General features: G+C 42.1%; 1 long non-coding RNA gene across 1 annotated transcript; it reads right to left on the bottom strand.

Annotated features, from left to right (window-relative positions):
- Positions 1 to 1852: 1852 nt before the first annotated feature.
- LOC144013501 (uncharacterized) lies at positions 1853 to 2480 on the bottom strand. The gene is made up of 3 exons (XR_013282266.1): positions 2387 to 2480; positions 2092 to 2304; positions 1853 to 1964 (listed from the first exon to the last, which is right to left on the bottom strand). It is a non-coding gene; the product is annotated as an uncharacterized LOC144013501 (long non-coding RNA).
- Positions 2481 to 23409: the final 20929 nt, after the last annotated feature.

Here is a 23409-nt window from a genome sequence, read left to right as displayed (position 1 = left end):
ATAATTCTCTTATGGCAAAGAGGGGATAAAGACTGTTTTCGATATTCAAAATGAAGTGAGTTACAGTTACCATAACCATCATGCACAATCTTATCTGACAGAAAGCCATCATCAGAATCAAACGTGCTCCATTATTTTGAATAAAACGAGACATGTCAGGGTTGTATTAGGATTAGTTTTGCTCAAGTTAACTTAACTGTTACCGGTATTTGAAAGTAATTAGTTTTAGTTTCCTGCGATTGGCTGGCAACCAGTCCAGGGCGTACCCCTCCTACTGCCCATAGCCAGCTGAGATAGGCTCCAGCACCCTCCGCTACCCTTGTGAGGAATAATCAGTCAAAATGGATGGATGGATGGATGGATGGATAGTTTAAGTTTCTTAAAGCATTCCCCTAACTTAAAGCTTAATTTTAATAAGTTGTGCTTAATTTATTAATTACCATCTCATTATAACTTGGATTGGATTGGACTACAACGTGGGGCTCATTGATCTAAAACCACCTGACCCAGAGGCTACTGTGGACAGAACTTGTAAGTGGAATCATATAACATATCTCTATAGCAGAGTAGTGTTGTTCCGATACCGTTTTTTGGCTCCCGATACCGATACCGATACCTAGCTTTGCAGTATCGGCCGATACCGATACCAAACCGATACTTAAGGTTTTTTTTCCTCAACATGAAAAAGCTGTCCTGCCATTGGTTCAGAGCATTCAAGGGCCAATAGGATATCTTAGATCAGCATGCAGTGAACATGTCACATACCAGTGAATGTCGTGCACCAGCCAAGACACAAGATGCTGCCTCCAAAATCCTGTTGGAATTAATGGTATCGGCATGTAACTTGTGAGTAGTCACCGATACCGATACCACTGTTTTAATGCAGTATCGGCACCTCTACCGATACCATTATCGGAACAACACTATAGCAGAGTACATCAAATGACTGAGGTCTCACAGTAAAAAAAATTTAAGTATTAATTTACAGTAAACTACTGGCAGCAAAAAGTGCCGGCAGCATGCTGTCATTTTACAGTGTACTACTATGATCTAAAACAACAGTTGATTGCCGTAAAAAAATACTAATACAGTACTGTGCTGTTAAAAATTTAAATTGCAGTATTATACAAATATATGCAGATGTCAACCCTTCATTTGCATATTACTGTTTTTTTACACGCTAACAGAATTACCGTTAATTTATGGTAAACTACTGTCAGCTAGAATCACCAGTATCACACTGTAATTCTACAGTGGATTTACCATAAAAATAATACAGTACTGTGCTGTGTACAAAAGTACAAATTACAGTATTATGCTATAACCCAGGGGTCTCCGACCTTTTTTCCACAACATACTACTTTTAGAAAAGCATAACAGTGAGCAACTCATGTTTCACAACATTTATTTTATAGCGAAACTTGTGTTACATTGCCTTTACTTGAAACTCAACAACAAATAATGCTGAATATGCATGCACAACATCTTTAACCCATTGCTTATTAAATAAAAGGTCATTCCTGATTGGCTTCTTCCTCGAGCCAGGATGTTACTTGCCAGGACACGTAATCGATGATGGTTGAGCAATACCCATTGCACATGGAGTGGTCACTGGGGAGGTGGACAAAATGGTACACTTGAGCAAAAGGGTGGACATAAGATAGGTGTGGCAAGACGAGGCGCTTAAGTTCGTTACACACAGAAGCACGAAGTATGGTTCAAATAGATTTACGGAAATTCTTTATTTAGACAAATTTAAGACCCACAGTGTAAAAAGATTCACGAGTTAAAATTACAGGACTGGAGCCCAGAGTAAAAAAAAACGTAGTGGGGCCCTGATTGGAGGGGGACCCTTAAAAACAAAGACACCACGCTCCAATAGCACACAAATGGGGGGCTCAAACCACACTGCACAGCAAACTAGTAGGGCCCCCGCACCAGAATCACCACCTGACCTCACAGTCCTGCAATAGAAGAAAACAACTTTAATAACTAGGTTAATTTAAGTAAAAATAAAATAAAAACAGGCACGAGAGTCCCAAAAAAATGAAGTTCAGAGGACAGACAATATTGGGTGTTGGCAATGCTTACACTCAGTTTGTGCTGGGTATGACCAGGTGACTCCAATCACAATGGTTGGGGGGGTGTTGACGATGCTACACTCACCTTGTGCTGGGTATGGCCAGGTGACTACAATCACAATGACTGGGGCGTTGCAATAAACACCACAAATTGAAATTAAGAACAATAAAAGCAAAGCAGCAGTGTCTCAGAGCCGGTTCCGTGGCTAACTGTCAGTCTCTCCTAAACAAAACATACAGGAAAAAGATTTAAAGCAATAATATAATTAAACTGAAACAGGTAGGTAGGCATAAGACATACATACCAGATGTCTGTTAAAAATGATTGTTGGAGCGACGACTGCTCATCAGTAACCCAGCCAGTGTCAAACACTATGAGCACTTAGCCCATAGAAAGCACCAAAGCGACTGGGCAGTTTGCAACGGTGCAGTCCAACCCAAGACACGCTTAGGACCGCCCCCTCATTTGAATAACATTTCGACTTGACAGTATGGCCCAAAATTCTAACTAAATAAATGACTAGATAAATGAATAAATAAATAAATGACAAAATAAATAGATAAATAAATGACTACATAAATAAATAAATGGCTAAATAAATAAATAATTGAATAAATAAATAGATAATCTTCTCCGGGTACTCCGGTCTCCTCCCACATTCCAAAGACATGCATGGCAGGTTAATTGGGCGCTCCGAATTGTCCCTAGGTGTGCGTGTGAGTGTGGATGGTTGTTCGTCTCTGTGTGCCCTGCGATTGGTTGGCAACCAGTCCAGGGTGTCCCCCGCCTACTGCCCAGAGCCAGCTGAGATAGGCGCCAGCAGCCCCCGCGACCCTTGTGAGGAATAAGCGGTCAAGAAAATGGATGGATGGATGGATAAATAGATAAATAAATACAGTGCCCTGCGATTGACTGGCAACCAATCCAGGGTGTCCCCCGCCTACTGCCCAGAGCCAGCTGAGATAGGTGCCAGCACCCCCCGCGACCCTTGTGAGGAATAAGCTGTCAAGAAAATGGATGGATGGATGGATAAATAAATAGATAAATAAATGATTAAATTAATAAATAAATGACTAAACGTGAAAATAAAAACGGATTTATTTCCATTTATATTTATTTTTTTAGATATAATTTTCAAATTATATTTTTTTAATATTTAGTTTTATTTTCACTTTTAGCCATTTATTTATTATATTATTATTATTATTATATTATAATATATAATAATATTATATATATATATATATATATATATATATATATATATATATATATATATATAATCTCATTTATTTCGGATTTTAGCAGTTTTGGTCCTCCATAGATTGTTGCATGTTTTACATAAAACAGCCAATAAAATGTTAATCCAACACAAAAACGCATTGTATTGACTTTTGGAAGATAATATTTACCTTCTTAATGAGCCATAAGGCCCGCGACCCTTGTGATGAATAAGTGGTCGAGAAAATGGATGGATGGATGGATGGATGGATAAATAAATAGATAAATAAATGATTAAATTAATAAATAAATGACTAAACGTGAAAATAAAAACGGATTTATTTCCATTTATATTTATTTTTTTAGATATAATTTTCAAATTATATTTTTTTAATATTTAGTTTTATTTTCACTTTTAGCCATTTATTTATTATATTATTATTATTATTATATATATATAATATATATATATATATATATATATATAATCTCATTTATTTCGGATTTTAGCAGTTTTGGTCCTCCATAGATTGTTGCATGTTTTACATAAAACAGCCAATAAAATGTTAATCCAACACAAAAACGCATTGTATTGACTTTTGGAAGATAATATTTACCTTCTTAATGAGCCATAAGGCCCGCGACCCTTGTGATGAATAAGTGGTCGAGAAAATGGATGGATGGATGGATGGATGGATGAATGAGCCATAAGGGCAGGATGGCACTGACTGTGCCATGTTATAATGCTAATTTCTCACCAAAAACCACCCACCCCCGCACTGTCTCTGCAGACTAAACGAATGCCCAATTTCTCTGAGACCTCCATGGGATAGTGACAAAGGTAGCCTTTATCAGTAAACATTCTGTCCAAATGAATTCAAAGCAATCAGTTATTCTTTACATTTGCAATGCCAAAGTGCAATGACAAATCTTAAAATCTCGGTTTGGCTGACACTTGTGTAAACTCCAAGTAAAACTTTTGCACTGCTGAACCAAACTGAGCAAATAGTATAGTGGTTAATGTACTTGTTCTATAAGCTGCAAGTCCCTGGTTCAAATTACCCCCAGGTTGACATTTTTTTTCCTCTCTCTTCTGCCCTCTCCTCCCCTCCTCCTCGATTTCTTGCGGTAAGAAGATTTTTTGTTTCAAATGTTTATTGATGAATTGATAGCTTGTGTCGCCCATTCAGAGGAGTGCTCGAATGCAGCCGGCCCGGACGAGAGGGGGTGCGGCAACCATACACGGGCATTTTACTTTAGACAATACTTACTATACCGTACAATTGCAGTGGCCTACTGTAAAAAAAAAGAAAAGAAAGGGAACGGCTTTGTACCGTATTATTTTACAGCAGCTTTCTGTATTTGTTCCTCCATGACGTCAGAATTTACAGTATTCAACTGTATTAATGAAAAACGGTGCACTACTGTTGAAAATTCCCCGTATTTTTACAGCAATTTCTTAGAGTGCTGCAATGGGAAAATAACAGCATTGGACAGCAGTTATAAGGGTATCAATCAAATGACAATCACCTCTTGATGTCATCCTTCTTACCCATAATAATCATACACAGCACAGGCTTTTGTAATATAACTGAAGAGTAAGATTTTGGCCACACCTAATAAACGTGGGTATAAATAATAGCACAGGTTTGGTCCTTAATCACTTATACGATTAAAATGTTACAGTAAAATAAAAATGAGTTAGCAGAGACTTTGTGAAAACCAGGGGTGCAACCAAAATCTACTGCAAAATATTAATTATGTCATAAAATAACTAGTGCTCTTCCTGAGAAAGGTGTTTTTTTTTGTTTTTTTTAATCTTCGACCATCATGCCGTTTTTATTTCAGCCATAAAACCAAGTGTGAGAATGTAGCAGAGAGCAACAGCATGTTTCTCTGATGTCTCAAAAGTGTAAAACTGCTTTAATGATCGACATAAAATCATTTATGTGTTGGACATCATTTAAAATCATTAACTTTCTTGCATTATTAATCCAATCCTTGAAATTTGGAGGAAGAGTAATTCAAGTTTGTGACTGGTGAGTGACAACAAGTAAACAGTCAATCACTGTTATGGATAATTTTAGCCTGGTTAGCTTTTTTTTCTGCCAGTTGGACTCACAGTATTGTATTGGGTAATGTCACAGGCAGTGAAACCGGTTGATCCGATAACCAGGTCAAAGACAAGTCCCAAATTTAAACACAGTCAAATACGGAAACAAACGCAGACACACACATCAATAAATGAGCACACACTGGCATTTAATGGCCAACATACAAATGCAGCATGCCCAAAGTGTAATGGTATGCTAATTAATGCAAAGCCCTTGATGTAGTGGCGAGCAGACGGCCAGAGGAGGAGCGCCACAGGGCTGACAGGTACACGCACACGCATGCACACACCTTTTCAACGCATATTTCAATTTCTTCTTTTACATTCCGTGACTTTTTATTTTTCTTCATTCACAGAGCTTCTTATGTTTCCATTCATGTTACGCTTTTAAACTTAAAACGTCTCCCCACCCTTTCCCCTCCTTGAACTTCAGTATTTCCCATTCTTTCATCACCATGCCATTTTGCTTTACTTTTTCCTTCTCAAATTTATAAATTATCAACACCATGTGAGTGTGGTTCTAAGAAGTAAACAGCGGGAACTCCTCAAGAGATTTGGAGGGTGGGATAAAAGAGAGCAAACTAAAGGCAATAGCTGCAACGAATAAGACAGATCATTTCAAGACTCATTTTGTTTTTGTCTGAAAATGTTGGACGGCTGCTTCAACTAACGCACATAATTTTTACCTTGAAATGAAGTGTGGCTTACCTACTGTAATTAATGAATTTGTGTAATGATCGACTTATAGTGAAGTGGTTAATGATTGTATAGCATATCATCATCAAGTGACAGGACAAGAAGGAAGGATCTAAATATGCAGTCTATAAAGCAAAGTAGCATTTAGATCCCATGCAGAATCTTTTTTAACATAAAATAAGAAGATAATTTTAAAGCAAGGGGACATATGGACCCTTCAGACTTTCTGCCTCTTAAGCTTTCCATGTGTGTAACTGTGTATGTGACGTTTTCATGCTTGTACTTTATGACCCCATCTGAATGATGGACTATGGAATATCTCGTCTAGCTTTATCTAAGTAAAAGGAATGTGCTCTTTGCTATACTATGGAGTGGAACACAGATTGAACAAATGGAACTCGTGATATCAAACAAATAGCATCTATGCTTAAATTTTCATCATTTTGATTAGTGTTGTTCCGATACCGATACTGGTATCGTCAGAGACGCCGATACTGCATTAAAATAGTGGTATCGGTATCGGCGACTACTCACAAGTAGAGGTAAGATCTTTAGCCCGAGCCCGAGCCCGAAATTCAGATCGGGTCGGGCCTAAAATGTCAATCATTACGTTCGGGTCGGGCCCAGGCTTCTCTCTCGCTGATTTTTTTTTTTTTTTTTAATAAATATATGTTTATAAAAATGAATACCAAAGCCTAATTTATGCCTCCACGTTTGCTCTCGCGTCGATGAGCGCCGTCGATCACATGATCGATGCGAGCCATGAATTTTAAGTGCTGCGTCGCTCGTGGCCGGCCGACGTGCACACGTCGCCAATCCTTGGACGCACGTCGATGGCGGGGCGTCGCTCGCTTCTGATTGGTCCGTTCGATGGCGTTTTTTCTTTTTTTTCTCTCTCTCTCTCCCCGCCCCCCGCCCAGATAGTTTCCGTGAAGGCAACTGGCGGCGCAAATCGACTTCCTGCTCGGAGACGACGGCTGTGCATGTGGATATGTGCCTGGGACGAGAGGCGGAAAACAACAATAACAAAAAATAAAAATAAAAAATAAAATAAAAAAACTGTGTTCGCTAAGCGCACGGCTGTTGTGTTTTGGCGAGTTTACGGCCGACACCGGTGCAAATTGGCAATAATTAATTGCCACGGTGATGAACTTACTCTACCCCCGGCTTTGTTTCGTGTTTCTGAATTAAATTGAACTTCCTGAATCCGTCATAAAATGCAGAGGAATCGCCACTCTGTGGCGGCCCAGCCATAGCGACAGCGGGACTTGGTGTGAAACTCCAGCAGACACCGATGTGTATTGCGCACAAGTCGGAAGGCAAACGCACGAGCGGAGCTCCAACGTGACGCCTCGACGCGAGCCTCTCGCAGAAGCATACTGAGGCCTTAAAACGATGCATGGGATACTAAAGTAAGGAATACTTGTTGTAAATAAATAATTTGGATAAAACAGACGGCGGCGCTGTAAGGTACATTATTCTATTTAAAGCCTAGTGGGCTGCAGTATTTATCCGCGTAATTAAGCGAGTGCGCATTGTGGTGTCATTTAAAAATGTTATTCTACGGATCGCCACTAGGAGGTGTTAGCGGTCTTTAGAATGAGTATTACCCTTGTTTACAGCAGTAACCACACTTTACGACAGTCTGATATGCCTTGAGAGAGTTCTGCCGTTGTTGCCTCGCGTGCACAGAAGTTGCTCTTTCGCCCTGCAGTCAAGACTTGTCACGCCGCCACCGGCGTGACGTCCCATGCTTTTGTTTTGTTATCCATGTTTCCCGTTTTACTCTGAAATCCTAACTCTCCTCTCACCCCAGGTCACTTGCCCTTCCTGCCGCTCACTCATTACCGGTCCCCACCCATGATTATCACCACCTGCCACCAATCAACCCACACAATAAAAGCCAGCTGCATTCTCCCCTCTGTGCCGAAGTGTCACCGTCAGTGCATGGAAGCGTCCCACAGTCCTTATGTCCTTGTTCATGTTGCCTAGCGTTGTTGCCTTGTTTTTGTGCCTTTTTCTCCCTTTTGGAGCGCCTTTAGTTACCCCTTTTGCCTTGTGCCCTTTTTCCTCCCTAGCGGAGCGCTTTCTGTTGTCCCCAGTACCTTTTGCCTGTTTTTTCCTCCCTAGTGGAGCGCTTTTTGTTCTCCACTTTTTCCCCTCCCTGTTCTCCTCTCAGTTTGAGAGGAGACCTCTGTTGGCCGGAAATAAACCTGCTGCCTTGGTGGCCTACCTTACGCCTGCGTCTGAGTCCTACTTGACCCCGCCTTGTCAGTACACTTCGGCCAGCATGGACCCAGCAGGCAGGATCGAGGCCGCACTGCAGAGCCAGGAGGCCCGGCTCAACACCCAGGACCAGATCCAACAGACCATGCTGTCCCGGATGGAGGAATTGACCAGCCAGGTCCACGAGCTAGTAAGCCTTTCACGGCGTCGAGCGCCAGCTTCCACCGGACAAATTCCTCCCCCTGAGTTCTCTGTACCGACCACGCCTTTCACCGGGGTAGGATTGAGACTGGCCTCCCCGGAACGATACTCCGGTGAACCCGGACGCTGTCAGACTTTTCTCACGGAATGCGACATTCATTTTGAACAGTTACCACAGGCATTTCCCACAGCCCGATCCCGAGTGGCCTTCATGGTATCTCACCTGACGGGTCGGGCCAAAACCTGGGCGACCGCGGAATGGGCCAGGGGTTCCTCGGTCTGCCAAAGCGTACAGGACTTTCAAATCGCTTTGCGCCGAGTTTTTGATCCAGAAAACCATGACCGAGAGAAGGCACGAGCACTGAGTCGACTTCAGCAAGGCAAGGAATCTGTCAGCGACTATGCAATTCGCTTTCGAACGTTGGCAACGGACAGTGGCTGGAATGCCATCGCACTCCACGACCATTTTTTGAAAGGACTCTCACCAGCTATTCAAGAGCTTCTGGTTCCCGTCGATCTCCCCGCGGACTTGGACGCCTTGATTTCCCTCGCTATCCGGACCGATCATCGTCGCCAGGAGCTGGCCAAGATCGGCGGACCGCGAAGGAGGGAGGAACCCACCCCCTGGACGCGGACACCGGAGGCCAGAAGGCCGCGATTCATCGCTCCTTCCCGACCGGAACCGGGAGAGGTGGACCTCGCTAGCGACGAACCCATGCAACTGGGAAGGGCTCGGCTTTCGCCGGAGGAGAGGCAGCGCCGACGCCGAGAGGGCCGCTGCTACTATTGTGGAGGTCTTGGACACTTGGTGGAATCCTGCTCCACAAAGGGCCACTCCCCGGTGAGTCCTCCGGCACCCCGACCCGCCAAGAGTCACAGACTTACGCAAATTCAGATAACCCACCACAATGTCTCCCTAGATCTGCCAGCCCTCATCGACTCCGGATCAGACGAAAGTCAGAGAGAATATTACAAGGCCGCTTCTGTCAAAATTTGATGGATGACATTCTTAATTAGATTAGGGGGGTCATGTATGGGTCATGACCCCTCCCTAATGAAGATTAATGACCCTTTAATGACTTCCAGATGTCATATAATGAGGGTTAATGACCCTTAATGACTTCCTGATGTCATTTAATGAGGGTTAATGACCCTTAATGACTTCCTGATGTCATTTAATGAAGATTAATGACCCCTAATGACTTCCTGATGTCATTTAATGAAGATGAATGACCCTTAATGACTTCCTGATGTCATTTAATGAAGATTAATGACCCTTTAATGACTTCCAGATGTCATATAATGAGGGTTAATGACCTTTAATGACTTCCAGATGTCATTTAAAGGAAGGCTCCTTTAATTTTACATGTATGGCTTGATCGGCAGTAAATAGTTAGTTTAGCTACGAAAAATGCATAAGAGCTGAAGAATACACCCTTATATTGATTTATTTAACTTTTCTTCAACATAGAAGTACTTCCGTGTTGCAACGCCCCCGAGTGGTGACGTCACTAGTGTGTATACTCGCTTGGCGAACAGTAGTTCACGCAGACATAACAACGGGGAGGACACAAACTGTCACTTATGCCTTTGTGTATTGCAAAATTTTGCAAGGCGTCGGCAAGGAAAAACCCGCGAGACCCCCTAAAAAAAAAAAAAAAAAAAAAAAAAAAAAAAAAAACGACATGAGTAGAAGGACAAGCAGGCGTGCGCGCAGCGAACATTTCAGGCATGAGGACTTACATACAAAATATGTTACAATTTGAGATGGGGTACGCCACACGCCTAATACTAAAGCCCAACGCAGTACCGAGTATCTTTAAAGAACCAGACGTGGGAAATAATCAAGCCGATGGAGGATCTCTGGCGGCTACTTCTGCTAGCAACACGGAGCTCACTCTCACAACAGCCGGCACAAATCGAGGTCTCCCTACGGCCACTGAAAGATCTCGGAGAAGCGAAGCAAATGTAAAGCGAAAGGTAGGCATGTTTCGGGGGTGGGGGGGGGCATTCGTTATTATACTGCACGGACTGTTTTATTTCATAATTCATTTGAAGGTGGCCAACGCAGGGGCACGTCGGCACGTTACCGTAATGCACAGTATTAACAATCGTTGGGGCGGCTGGCTTGACTTCGTCTTTTCGAGTGGCGGCTGGCCTGACCGCAGTGGGACGCTCCGCAAAAAAAGAAAAAAAAAAACAGCTAGGGGAGGTTGGGTGCTGTAACGACGATACATTTAATTTTACTATTTTTTCTTTTTCCTGAAATATTTCGTCAGTTCCACACGTTTTGCATTGCTCGTACTGTGTGTCACATTACCTGTTGCTCCTCCAAGACTTTTCTTCTTCACATCTTTCATCGCAACCAAAGCTATCCTGAGAATGTCTATTTAGTATTGCCATGTTGAATGTCTGATGTTCCAGGATGCAGTTGAGATTGTCCGCAAGGAACCGATCCTCGAGTTTTTTCATTTCCAGACAGCACACATTCATTTGCGGATTGTCCATTCATGTGCAGCTCCCGCACGAACACCACTCACCCCCCGCCTGATTCACTCGTTCGTCAAAGTTTATTTTGTGCCCGAAAAGACCATCTGGCGCCACAACTTTCACATCCAAGGCAGACTTTCCTTCGGTAGAGTTATTTTGTCGTGTTGGCTCGAAGCGATAAGGTTTAATCCTTCCGGGTTTGACGCGAGATGCACGGCTGCGTTGCATAGTGCTTCCATAGTGTAGCGTTTACACACTAGTGACGTAAACATCCGGGTTATTTAGTCACGTGTAACAAACATGCCGGCGTTCGATTCATTTTAACATCGGTTTAAAAGTTATTAAATGTACATAAAAAAATAATCACGTCACCAAATTAATTATTGAAAAAGTAGCAACTTTTTGCTGCTAAAAATGGATCAATAAGTAAAGTGTTCCTTTAATGAGGGGTAATGACCTTTAATGACTTCCGGATGTCGTTTAATGAGGATGAATGACCTTTAATGACTTCCGGATGTCGTATAATGAAGATGAATGACCTTTAATGACTTCCGGATGTCGTTTAATGAAGATGAATGACCTTTAATGACTTCCAGGTGTTATATAATGAAGATGAATGACCCTTAATGACTTCCTGATGTCATTTAATGAAGATTAATGACCCCTTAATGAAGATGGATGATGTGTAGGTGGTGTTCCTACCTGTTTTTGCAGATATCATGGCTGACCCGGGTTCAAATGCTAATTGTTTGGTTAACTTCCGGATCCGGTGCACGCCCCCCTAGATTGAGTGAATAATGAATAATAATGAGATTGAATGACGTGATCGGAGGGAGTGGTTTAGTATGGGTAAAACCGCCGGGGAAAAGTACTAGCCATTTCTATTATGGTGAAGGGGGAAAAGTAATATGAGGCCTTCGCAATGCCACACTCACTTCTCTGAAAAATTCTCAAGAGGTATCGGCTCTGAGCTTCCAAGATGAATCCAGGTAATTAACTCTTGATATTATCTATATATGTATATATACTCATACAAATGTGGCACTTATATTCACTTCTATTAATGTTTTTGCTATGAAATAAAAAACCCCTACATCTTAATGAAGCTTCTGGAAAAGCAAGCATCTTAGTGAGTGATTTATTTATTTAATGGAATGATGCATGACTTTATTTTTATACTTAAAGCGTTTATTTTATTTTTAAGTTATGAGAGATTTTGGAATAAGTCTGTATTAATATGTATTTTTTGTTTTACTTTTATTTTAATTTTATAGAGTTAGGAGAGTTTTTTTATTATTATTTTTTTTTTGAATGAGTGAATGAGTTCGTATTTCTTATTTTAAATTTGAATTTTTACAGAATTAGAAGCGTTGTTGGATGAAATTCAACTGTATTATTATTCAGCGTCACAAGGTGGCGATGTTGTGACAGGAATCCGGCGTAAGTATTTCTTTTTTTGAAACGTTTAGAGCTTTTTCTTGCTTTAAAATTAACTGTTAGTAATGGATATTTACAGAATTGAATGAGGATGTGAACGAGAGGGTTAGACAGCTGGAGATTTTCGTAATTACGAGTGATGAGGAAGAATTGGATGACGAATTATCTGCAGGAGTGAACGGTAAATTTCCTTTTTTTTTTTTAAATAAAATAAAACCTATGTATTACTATTTTTTAAATGAACCGGTAATGTTGTATGATTATAGGTGGTGATATACTGAGCGAGACGGTCCCAGAGACTGCTCAACCTGAGGTCATAATAATATCTGACGAAGAAGAAGAAGAAGGAGAAGAAGAAGAAGAGATATTAAGCGTGAAAACGTGAGGGCCGAAGAGGAAGGTGAATTCGTCGGGTTTCCACCGATTGAAAGCGAATCTGAAATGGAAAACTCTGAGGGGGGTGACATGGATTTAGATAATGTAGGTCAAGGTTTGGCTGAAATTGTAAATGCCTTAAACGATGAGATCTCTATGCAAATCGAGCCTTTTCAAATGCCTGATGAAATCGGCGGCGATGATGGCGATCCGTTTGTGGCTATAAGACACATTGAGGATTTTATTGATTTCTTTAATCCTTTAGAGAGGGCTCTTGCACGTCTTAACCAGTCATCTTCAAACGACGAAGCCGTTGAGGACATACTTGAACCAGACATACATAGAAATGACCAACAGCAATCCTCTGTATCATTTTCACAACATTCCCAGCCACACCCACGCAATCAAATGCAATATGCAGAAGGTAGCAGCAGTACACATTGCCAGCAGACACTTGTGTCAAATACACAAAACTTTCAATACCAACCATACACGCACAATCAAACGCAACAGACAGAAGCTGGTGGTAGTAGTACACCAGCTAGACAAGACTCCAACAACAGTCTCGGGTACATCGACACATTCAAGCAGAACATCCCCCAGCACCAACCCCCAGTACACAATCCACCTTGCAACAATCTTCAGACACAAACAGACAGGTGGGGGGACAAGTTAGGCGTCCGAATTTTAACAACTTGGAGATAAGACGACGTCTAAATACAACGAGACCCGAAGACCCCCTTGATTTTGCAGCCTTCTACACAAACACTGGCAATAATTTGAATGAAGCTGTGCAGGAGGTAATCAGATCGACTAGTCGCGGTGATATAGTCCAAGCAGAAATAGTGGGTGAAAATGTGAGGGAGCACTGTTACCTAGATGCTGTTAATGACCCGAATGACGTAACTGACGCAGTCCATAATTTGCTAGATCGCATCGCACAATCTAATACAGAGGTACTGGCCGACAATAGTCTAGAACTTGTTGTACAGATTGTATTTGATGTTAATGGCGGAGGAGGTGCCAAACGCAAACTAATTTTGACTACAAATGATGAAATGGTTCAAAAGAAGAAGAGATGTTTGTACATAACGTATGACAAAAATGATAAATTATGCTTTGCTAGATCGTTAGCATACCTGCTTGACGGATCGTTGACTGTTGATCAGGCTACACAGAGGGCTCGTTATTTACAGCAAAGCGTGGGGTTGACTTGTGAGAATGCCGTTAGTCTGAGGGACGTACACAAATTTGAAACGCTTGTGAAACGCAAAATCGTTATAGCTTATAGAGCGGATTGCGAACGCCCCCTGTCTTTTTTTGAGACGCAATACCCCAAATCAGAGGACTCAGTGTTCTTACTGCTATTAGACGGACACTATTATGGAATAAAATCGGTTAAGGAGTTCATAGGGAAATCCTACTTTTGCAGTCATTGTTACAAAGGGCATAAAAACCAAGAACAACATAGTTGTGAGGGGCATTGTCACATCTGTCTCGACCCTACCTGCAAACAACAACCGTTCAAAGCCATTCATTGTAACGATTGTAACAAAATATGTCAGAACGAGAGTTGCTTCGTTAAACACAAAGAACGCAGACAGACCTCAAAATCCGAGACTAGCAACTGTGAGAAATACAAAAAATGTAGCGAATGCAGTGTGGAATATTACGTCAAATCACAGGGGGAGAATGTTAAACATAAATGCCCTCAAGCCAAATGCACAGTATGTGGAGAGGTTCTACCTAAGGGCGGTGATGAGGCGAGAGGAAACCCTCATCTGTGTTACATGCAGCCTCTAAAACCGGAAGCGCCTTGTAAACAAATAATTTACTACGATTTTGAAACATTCGTAGGTGCTGACGGTAAACACAAACCCTACCTAGTGTGTACCAAATCGACAAAGGGGTTGGAAAAACATTGGTTGGGTCTTGATTGCGTCGAACAATTTCTTGATTATGTCAGGAACCCTCGTTTTGAACAGTCTAAACTAATCGCTCACAACGCCAAAGGTTTTGACGCTTACATCATTCTAAACAAAATGGTAGACATGGGGGTTAATGTCAGCGTCATTATGCAAGGGAGCAAAGTCATTTGTTTCTCAGATACGGACTTCAAACTGGGGTACATTGACTCCTTGTCCTTCCTCACGATGCCCCTCAGCTCCTTGCCTAAAGCTCTAGGTTTCATCGATCAAACTAAAGGGTATTTCCCCCATGGCTTTAGCTCTCTAGACCATTTAAATTACATCGGTCCCTACCCTGATCCAAAATATTATGGGGTAGAGCGTATGTCGACGGTCCATCGTACAAAGTTTTTTGAATGGTACGAGGTAGCGTGTAAGGGAACCTTCAATTTTGCTCAGGAAGCTCTAATGTACTGCAGAAATGATGTGAATATTTTGGCGACAGCTTGTGAGAAATTTAGAGAGGAGTTTCTTAATGCGACTGGTACAGACCCGTTCAATTCTGTAACTATCGCCTCCTCCTGCATGAAGGTGTTCCGGAACAATTTCCTAACACCTAAAACATTGGCTATTACGCCGACCGATAATTACATACAACAATCCAAATCATTCTCACACGACTCGATCCAATACCTAATGTGGGTGGCGCACAGCCAAAAAATACCTATTATTCACGCCTTAAACAAGGGGGAGGTCAAGATCGGGCAGTACTATGTAGACGGGTACGCTTTGATAGACGGCGTAAAATATGTATGGGAATATCTCGGATGTTTCTATCACGGATGCCGTGAATGTTACGATCCTACTCAAAAGTGTCCTATGAGTAAACGACCGTTTCAAGAAAAGTTTGACAGGGTTAAAAAGAAAATACAGGATCTAAAAGTCAAGCACGGTGTACAGCTTGTGTTGATGTGGGAGCATGAGTGGCTGCGGTTAAAAAAGTCAAATCCGGATATAAGAGAGTTCTTGCGCAATTCAAAATTCCCTGAGCCTCTTATACCACGTAAAGCTCTTTTTGGAGGGAGAACGAATGCCTTCGTGTTACATTATACGGCTGCCCCCGGTGAACGTGTAATGTACGTCGATGTTACATCGCTTTATCCTTTTGTCAACAGCACATGTGCCTATCCGTTAGGACATCCTACCATCATTCACGACAATTTCGATGACCCCCAAAAGTATTTCGGGTTCATCAGAGCTAAAGTCAACCCTCCACGAGGCCTCTATTTCCCCCTGCTGCCCTACAAAACGGCAAGAGGTAAACTGGTGTTTACACTTTGTCGCACGTGCGCAGAACTTAACAATCAAGAAAGTTCGTGTTCGCATAACGATGACGAGAGAGCCTTAACCGGTGTTTGGGTTACGCCTGAATTCAACAAGGCTCTCGAGCTGGGCTACACCGTATCACAAATTACGGAGGTGTGGCATTTTGACTCGTCGAGTAGCGACGTCTTCAAAGCATATATCGATACATTCCTTAAAGGGAAGCAAGAGGCCTCGGGGTATCCTTCCTACGTCGTTGATCAGGCAGGTAGGGAAAAGTACATCGAAAACTATGAGACTCACCAAGGTATTAGACTAGACCCCTCAAAAATAAATGTGAATGCGGGTAAGAGGCAGGTGTCTAAATTATGCCTCAACAACTTTTGGGGCAAATTGGGACAGCGTGATAATTTGGATAAAACAGAGATTGTAAGCAGCACAGAACGCTTCTTTGAATTGTTATTTTCGGGGGTGTACGAGATCAAAGCCTTTCACTTCCTCAACGATCAAAGGTCGATCGTGCAGTACAGCTACCACCGACGTTGCAACGTCCCCCCCTCCAAAACCGCTAACATCTTTGCAGCATGCATGACCACGGCTTATGCACGTCTAAAAATGTACGCATATTTGGAGCGACTGCAGACGAGTGTTTTGTACACCGACACGGACAGCCTCGTCTATGTAGTCAAAGACGGCGAAAGTCCTTTGGAATTAGGTGACTATTTGGGGGATTTGACTGACGAGTTGGGAGGAGATAGCATTCAGGAGTTTGTTTCAGCGGGTCCTAAAAGTTACGCCTACCAAACTAGGAACAGCATGAAAATGGTAATGAAGGTAAAAGGTATCACACAGACCCATGACACTTGCAAACGCGTCAATTTTGACAGCATCAAGAATTTAGTCGAAGGGTACATTGACTCATCAGGCACACAAACCAGAACGATTGAAACGCCTCAACACACTATCGTGCGTAACAAAAAGGGTTTTCACCTAAAAAACATGTCATTCATGAAAAAGTTCAGGGTAGTATATGACAAGAGACGTCTTATCCCCCACGGACGCACCCTGCCTTTCGGTTATTAGTGTGTTTTGTGAAATGGAGTTAAATCAAGTTGATTTTGATCCGAGGCTTCAACCCCCCTTTTCTTGTTTAATATCTGGACCAAGCGGGTGTGGAAAAACATATTTTGTAAAAAGTATCTTGGAAAATTGTAACCATGTTATGAAAAGTCTTCCTGACAATGTTGTATGGATCTACACTTCTTTTCAACCTCTCTACGAGGAACTTCAAAAGCTGAATAAAAATATTAACTTTGTGAAAGGTCTCCCTGATTCTTTTGAGGATGAAAGTTTGTTTGCAGCGCGTCAAAGTCATTTGGTTATTCTGGACGACGTCATCTTTCAGGCGTCGGACCACCCTGAGGTCGTAAGAATTTTTACCCAATATAGACATCATAGGAATATGAGCGTCATCATGTTAACGCAGAACATTTTTCATCAAGGTAAATACAGCCGGACAATCAGCCTCAACAGTAATTATATGGTGTTGTTTAAAAACCCGCGTGATAAATTACAAACGAGTGTTTTGGCTAATCAGATATTTCCCTCAAAGAAAAAGTATTTTTTGGAAAGCTTTGAAGACGCTACCAAAGACGCTCACGGGTATTTATTAGTGGATTTAACCCCGACATGTCCAGATCAATATAGACTGAGGACGGGCTTACTAGCTCATCAGTGGCCTACCGTCTACATACCCAAGACTTAATAAGATGTCGAAGCTTTTAAAAAGAAATGCTCCGCTGCTCAAAACTTTGTTTCACGCCAAGCCCAAGAAACGTAAAGACATACCTTTGCGCGGTCCCGGTAGCTTGGTGAAAGCTCTCTGCGAGATTGCTCTAAATCTCTTAAAAGGTCACATACCGCTGAGTCCTTCGCAGTATAAGAGGCTAAAAAAGCAAAAGAAGGTGATCAGAGAATTGGCCGATAAGAAAAAAAGTCTGAAGAAAAAACGGGCGGTCTTGATTCAAAAGGGTGGTTTTATCTTACCCTTGTTGGGGGCATTCGCCCCTGTCCTCGGAAGTCTTTTAGGCGGTCTAATAAATAAATAAACTTTAACCAACATGAGTTTGAGAACAGCTCAGAAAATGTTTCTTGTCTCACCTCACCAACTGGAACGTTTAAGCAGGCCGGAACCAACCATTCGAGAGACGGCGGAGCGTAATTTGGATTTTAAAATGAAGGAGGTCCTAGAAGATAGTTCTCTAGACCAGTATGAGAAAATTAAAAAGTACCAATCCTTGATGCAACGATATTTAGGGTTGCTCAAACAAGGGGAAAACGAACGACGACCAATCAACCTGACTCTACCTGCTGAGACATCAAACACATCCCCATCAGATGAAGCGACGGGTTTGGAGAATGAAGCCTGGCTCGACATCGTCCAAACAATCCCTCCTCGTTACCGTAAAAACGCCGATTATGTTTTAAGAAAACTGTCTACCGACGAAAGAGGTTGGACTCCTCGCAGCGAATTCATCTTCAGAGGTAAGCCCGTCAGAGGATCCCACATGACTGATTTACTCAAACATCTCATCGGCAAGAATGTTTCATCGCAAGGTCCTAGAGGTTGGAGCGAGTTTCTACACACCCTCTCAGAACTCAATATACCCGAAACAACGGTTTCTAACCCACATGCACGCGAGGAGTTGAGACGTCTAAAAAACGGCTCATATACACCTAATCCCATTGTTAAGGAATCTTCGAACGGGAAAAAGAAAAGAAAACGGACTGCTTCGACTATAAAGTGGGAGGGGTTTTAAATATGACACTTATTTTATGTAAGGAAAAACACATCACTCTGTATTGCCTTTTAAATTGCTTTTATTGAATAAATGATTTGAAAAACATAATCCGTTACAGACAATGACATTTTTTAAATTTGTTGAAAGAACATGATTTTTGTCCTCCGCATGGTTTGCAGGTAAAAAACCGGTGTCGCCGAACAAAAGCAGATACCATAGCATCATTCTTGATTACATCGTCGGTGTAGCAGTCCATCACATCCTGGTAAGACTCTCCACACCCTCTGTGGCTCAGGTAGTACACACAATGAGGGCCGCAGGCCGCTGACAGTTCGTGTTGTAACTGGCGATTATGGTAAATTATACGGTTAGAATACTTTTCCAGAAAAGACTTTATACTTTGTGGGTAATATTTAAAATCAGGGGGAAAGCCGAAGGGGTCGAAAAAAGATGCAGAGTCGTCCTTTTCCAAGGTGAGAGCCAACCAATGTTCTCCGGGTTTAGAGCGGGGGTGTGTATTAACTATATAGTATATGGGGGGCGAGGGTTTCAAGGAGGATAACTCGTCCGAAGCGTAAACGCCTCCAAATAAATGTCCTTGTAAACGTGTCATCAAACTCTCCAATTCCCTTCCGTTCATCTCCTCAGTAATAGTCCATTAACACTTCCCTCTTCGAGTTAATTTCTAAAATAGAGTCGTAACAAGCGTACACAATAAGTGTGGCGGTATGGGGAAGCGGGGTCCTGAATCTCATCTCCAATCTGAGTGTACCGCTGGACACAGGGGATAAAGCCTCTGTGTCCTGGCTAGGATTTAGATTAAAGGCAAACAGAGCATAGCCTTGTTGAAAGTCTTCGTGGTCTATACTTAGAGGTAAATCTTTTAAAAACCTCCCCGTCGAGGAAAACAAGTTATGAAACTCGCGCACTGCGTTTCCTGCGTTAAATTGGGGTTGAAACGCCTTAGATGGGATCTGCCGCCCTTCTTGAGTTAGGGCTAGGTATTCAATATTGTGGTGGGCAAAGTTAAAAGGATTTAAATTCTTCCGCCCCACAAAAGCGCTGTGATTGACGAGTGCTAAAACCACATACTTTGGCGTATGTCCCAAAAAGAGATTGTCTTGATGGCAGATCCTCGATAACTGGGGTATAGAGTAAGTCTTTACGTTGATCCTCGATAGGGGGTACAGCGCGTTGTCTTTGTGGAGAGCCGCTGCGTGACCCAAAGAAACGGCCGGTGCGACCGCTACTTTTTTTACAAAAAGGGTGGCTCCTATTATCTTCAGAGAGCAATCAGCGTCGGGGGGACTCATTAAACAAAAATCATCGCTGGCTCTTGTTAGCTTTAGCCTTAGATCCACGTTATTTAAGAGGTATCTCTCACAAAAGAAAATATCCGAGTGAATGGGGCCTAGGAGTTGAAATTCCCTGGACCCCTCAATCAATTGGGCTCTGTGAACCAGCCCTTCATTAACATCGTTGCCCGTGAGCGATGTTGAATCCATCCGCCCTCGTGTATCTTTGAAGAACATGGCTGTGCTAAATTGGCTTTTGAGAGAATCCTCTGAAAAGTTTAACAATGTTTCAATCATAGCTCTGTAAGGGTGAGTAGCGCTTGATTGTGAGATGAGTCTATCCCCTAATGTAACATCTACTTGGGTAAAGATTGTGTTTAACGGATAGTTAATGATGCCTACGTGGTCGGTGGGGCCCAGATGAGAGCCGTCTCTGTGTGTTACTCGCAAACGCAGGTAAAGCATTGTGTCCGAGAGATCCATATATTTAGAACCGTCCCCCGGTATGAAGAATTCAATGGGTCCTTGCTCCGTCAAAGCTGATAAGGGTGAAATTTCGACGTATTGGCTTTGTTCTATCGAAAGTTGGGTCATTGGGGGTGAGAACAAATCTAATTCCGACAGAGTGCATTCTTGCGACTTGTGATGTAAAAGAGCCATTTTCGTCAGATTGTTTAAGAGAAAATGTCGGCGTTGCTTCTTCGGCGCTTCCTTCTTGAGACTGATTTCCTTTTGACTGCACGCCTACGCTTTTTATGAGTAACCAGTCTCTGACCTATCGGTCTCCTTGAAGGTCTTCGAGCCAAAACCATTAACCCGGATCCATCTTGATTATTTTCTCTTCTCTGTATTCTTTCCATCGCACGTCCTGCTACATCCATGGCAATATTTTTAGCCGCCGACTGCAGGTGAGGTTTCGCTACTGTAAAACCTTTTTTGACTAAAGGTACGACAAAACGGAAAAGTTTAGAAAAAATGGAGCCCAAACCTCGCCCATATTGCACAGGGGCCCCGTGAAAACCCGGAAGCGACCCTCCTGCTTGGGTTTCGTAATAATTAACAAAGCGATACAGGTCAGGGTGTGTCTCCATCACGACCATTGTTTTTTACCTCGGTTTAAAATGCAGGGTAATAATTATCTTTCCGTATTTAAAATTAACCGGCTGATTCTGATCCGTCTTAATCTGTATTCCTACTTCTTCAATATGTCTCCTACTAATAGGCAGGTAGTAAGCAGGGTTGAAAGTTTTAAAAATAAACTCCCCGTATCTCCCTTCGATCGGAACAGTCCTCAATAACGGAGCATAGGCATCCCCTACCGTCTGGTGTTGCACCACGTCTGTATAAACGTATAAATGGTATTGACCCGCCTTTATATCGGCTGGGTACGGGGCAGGTAACCAATTAGGTTTTATAGTAAACCATTGTCCTTCCTTCATACCAAGTATGTAAGCCAACGGTGCATTAAAGCGGATCTTATAACATCCGGTTGACGACATCCAAAGAAATTTCCGCATATTAATATCGTAATGGAGTAAAATTTGGTTGCCTATTTTATTTTTTATAATATACAGAACCGCCTCTCGTAGCTTGTCAAGATCTTCATATTCCCCGGATGTAATATCTAAGGTGTGGGTTACAAATTCGTTTTTATCAGATCCCCTTGCTGTCTCGGAGTTCTTTGCATCCTTAGCTTTGGAAAGCGTCATATCTTTTATATAGAAAGTAGTCTGGTTTTCTGGTACGTTTATCCAACTACGAGGGTATGAAATCTCAGTCAGGGCCACCTCCCAACTTCCTTCGAGATCAATGTGTTGGGCCAAATTCACTCTGAACTGTGAGATTGTGTTGTCCGTATACACATCCATACTAGCGTTAGAAGGTAGAGTAACGTAGAATCCTCCATCGTGTAAGGGATCCATGCCGGCTTCTGATACAAGTTGTATTTGAAACTCTTTTTTAAACGTCTACAATCTGAGAAGCGGGGACCCAGCTATCGAATTTCGAGGGCCATCCCTTCCAACGAACGAGGAATTGTCTCTGCCCCCTCACCGTGCGCCTTTTAAGGATTTTCTCAATATGGAATGTGTGGTCTTTTGATACGCTCACCTTCTGTAATTCACCTTCGTAAAACGATCCTTCTATGACATCCCCGTCATAATCTTTCAGTTTGTAGACGGGTGGAAAACGAGGAAGACATTCAGATATGGTAAACAATTCGTCCGTAAAGCTCTGCTCGTATTTTTTATCAAACACTCCTCTTAATTTAGATATCCTCACCACATCTCCTGTTTTAAAACGCATTTTTAATTTACCACTTTGCTCTATCGGCATATTACCGTATAGATTCTGGAAAACCTGTTGAGTATTTCCGTCAGTAACTTGATTGGGCTTCATTTTTATACTTTTATGGTAGCTTTCGTTATAACTACTTACTAAATCTTGTACGACGTCGATATACCTGCGTGTGTTTCTGGCCGTAAAATATCTCCACATTCTAGTTTTTAAAGTCCTATTAAACCTTTCAACAACCTGGGCTTTCAGATCACTGGCAGTAGCAAAATGAACAATGTTGTGTTTTTTCATCAGGTTCTGAAAATGTCTGTTAAAAAATTCTTTACCCGCGTCGGTCTGTATTTTTCGAGGCGTCCCACTCTCAGACAAAACAGATTCAAAAGCTTTAACTACCTGCGGAGCCGTCTTATCCTTCAAAATGCGTACGTAGGCTTTTTTTGAAAAAACATCGATGACGGTCAGTAAATATTTAAATCCATCGTTGACGCCAGCCAGGGCCTGCATATCGCAGAGGTCTGCCTGAAATTGATTCAGCGCCCTTGGGACAAAAACCCTGTTTCGTGGGAAATTGATTCTAGCGGGTTTGTGTAAGGTGTAGGCATCTTGCCCGATTAAGAAACCCCTGACTCGATCACGATTTACTTTTTTACCCGTAACATCCTGTACACCTAAGTGTAAACGCTCTACACCACCAAAACTGGCCGGGTGTGAGGCATCGTAGTAAAGCTTCTCCATACACTTCCTCTCAGCCATCATCATCAGAAAATGAATTTAAATGATATATGCAACGATTATTTATTGATAAATTCACACAGACATGACTTCTTTTGTTTTTTTGGTTTATTACATGATTTCCATAGTATAATCATACACAATAGTAAAAATGATTACATGCATAATACTAAAAGGCAATACTAAGAATTAATATACTCAAGGACTCGGGATAA

The sequence above is a fragment of the Festucalex cinctus genome, chromosome 2 (genome assembly GCF_051991245.1).
Source record: "Festucalex cinctus isolate MCC-2025b chromosome 2, RoL_Fcin_1.0, whole genome shotgun sequence".
NCBI lineage: Eukaryota > Metazoa > Chordata > Actinopteri > Syngnathiformes > Syngnathidae > Festucalex > Festucalex cinctus.
Note: the sequence above shows the minus strand (reverse complement) of the source record. Positions and strands in the feature narration are given on the sequence as shown.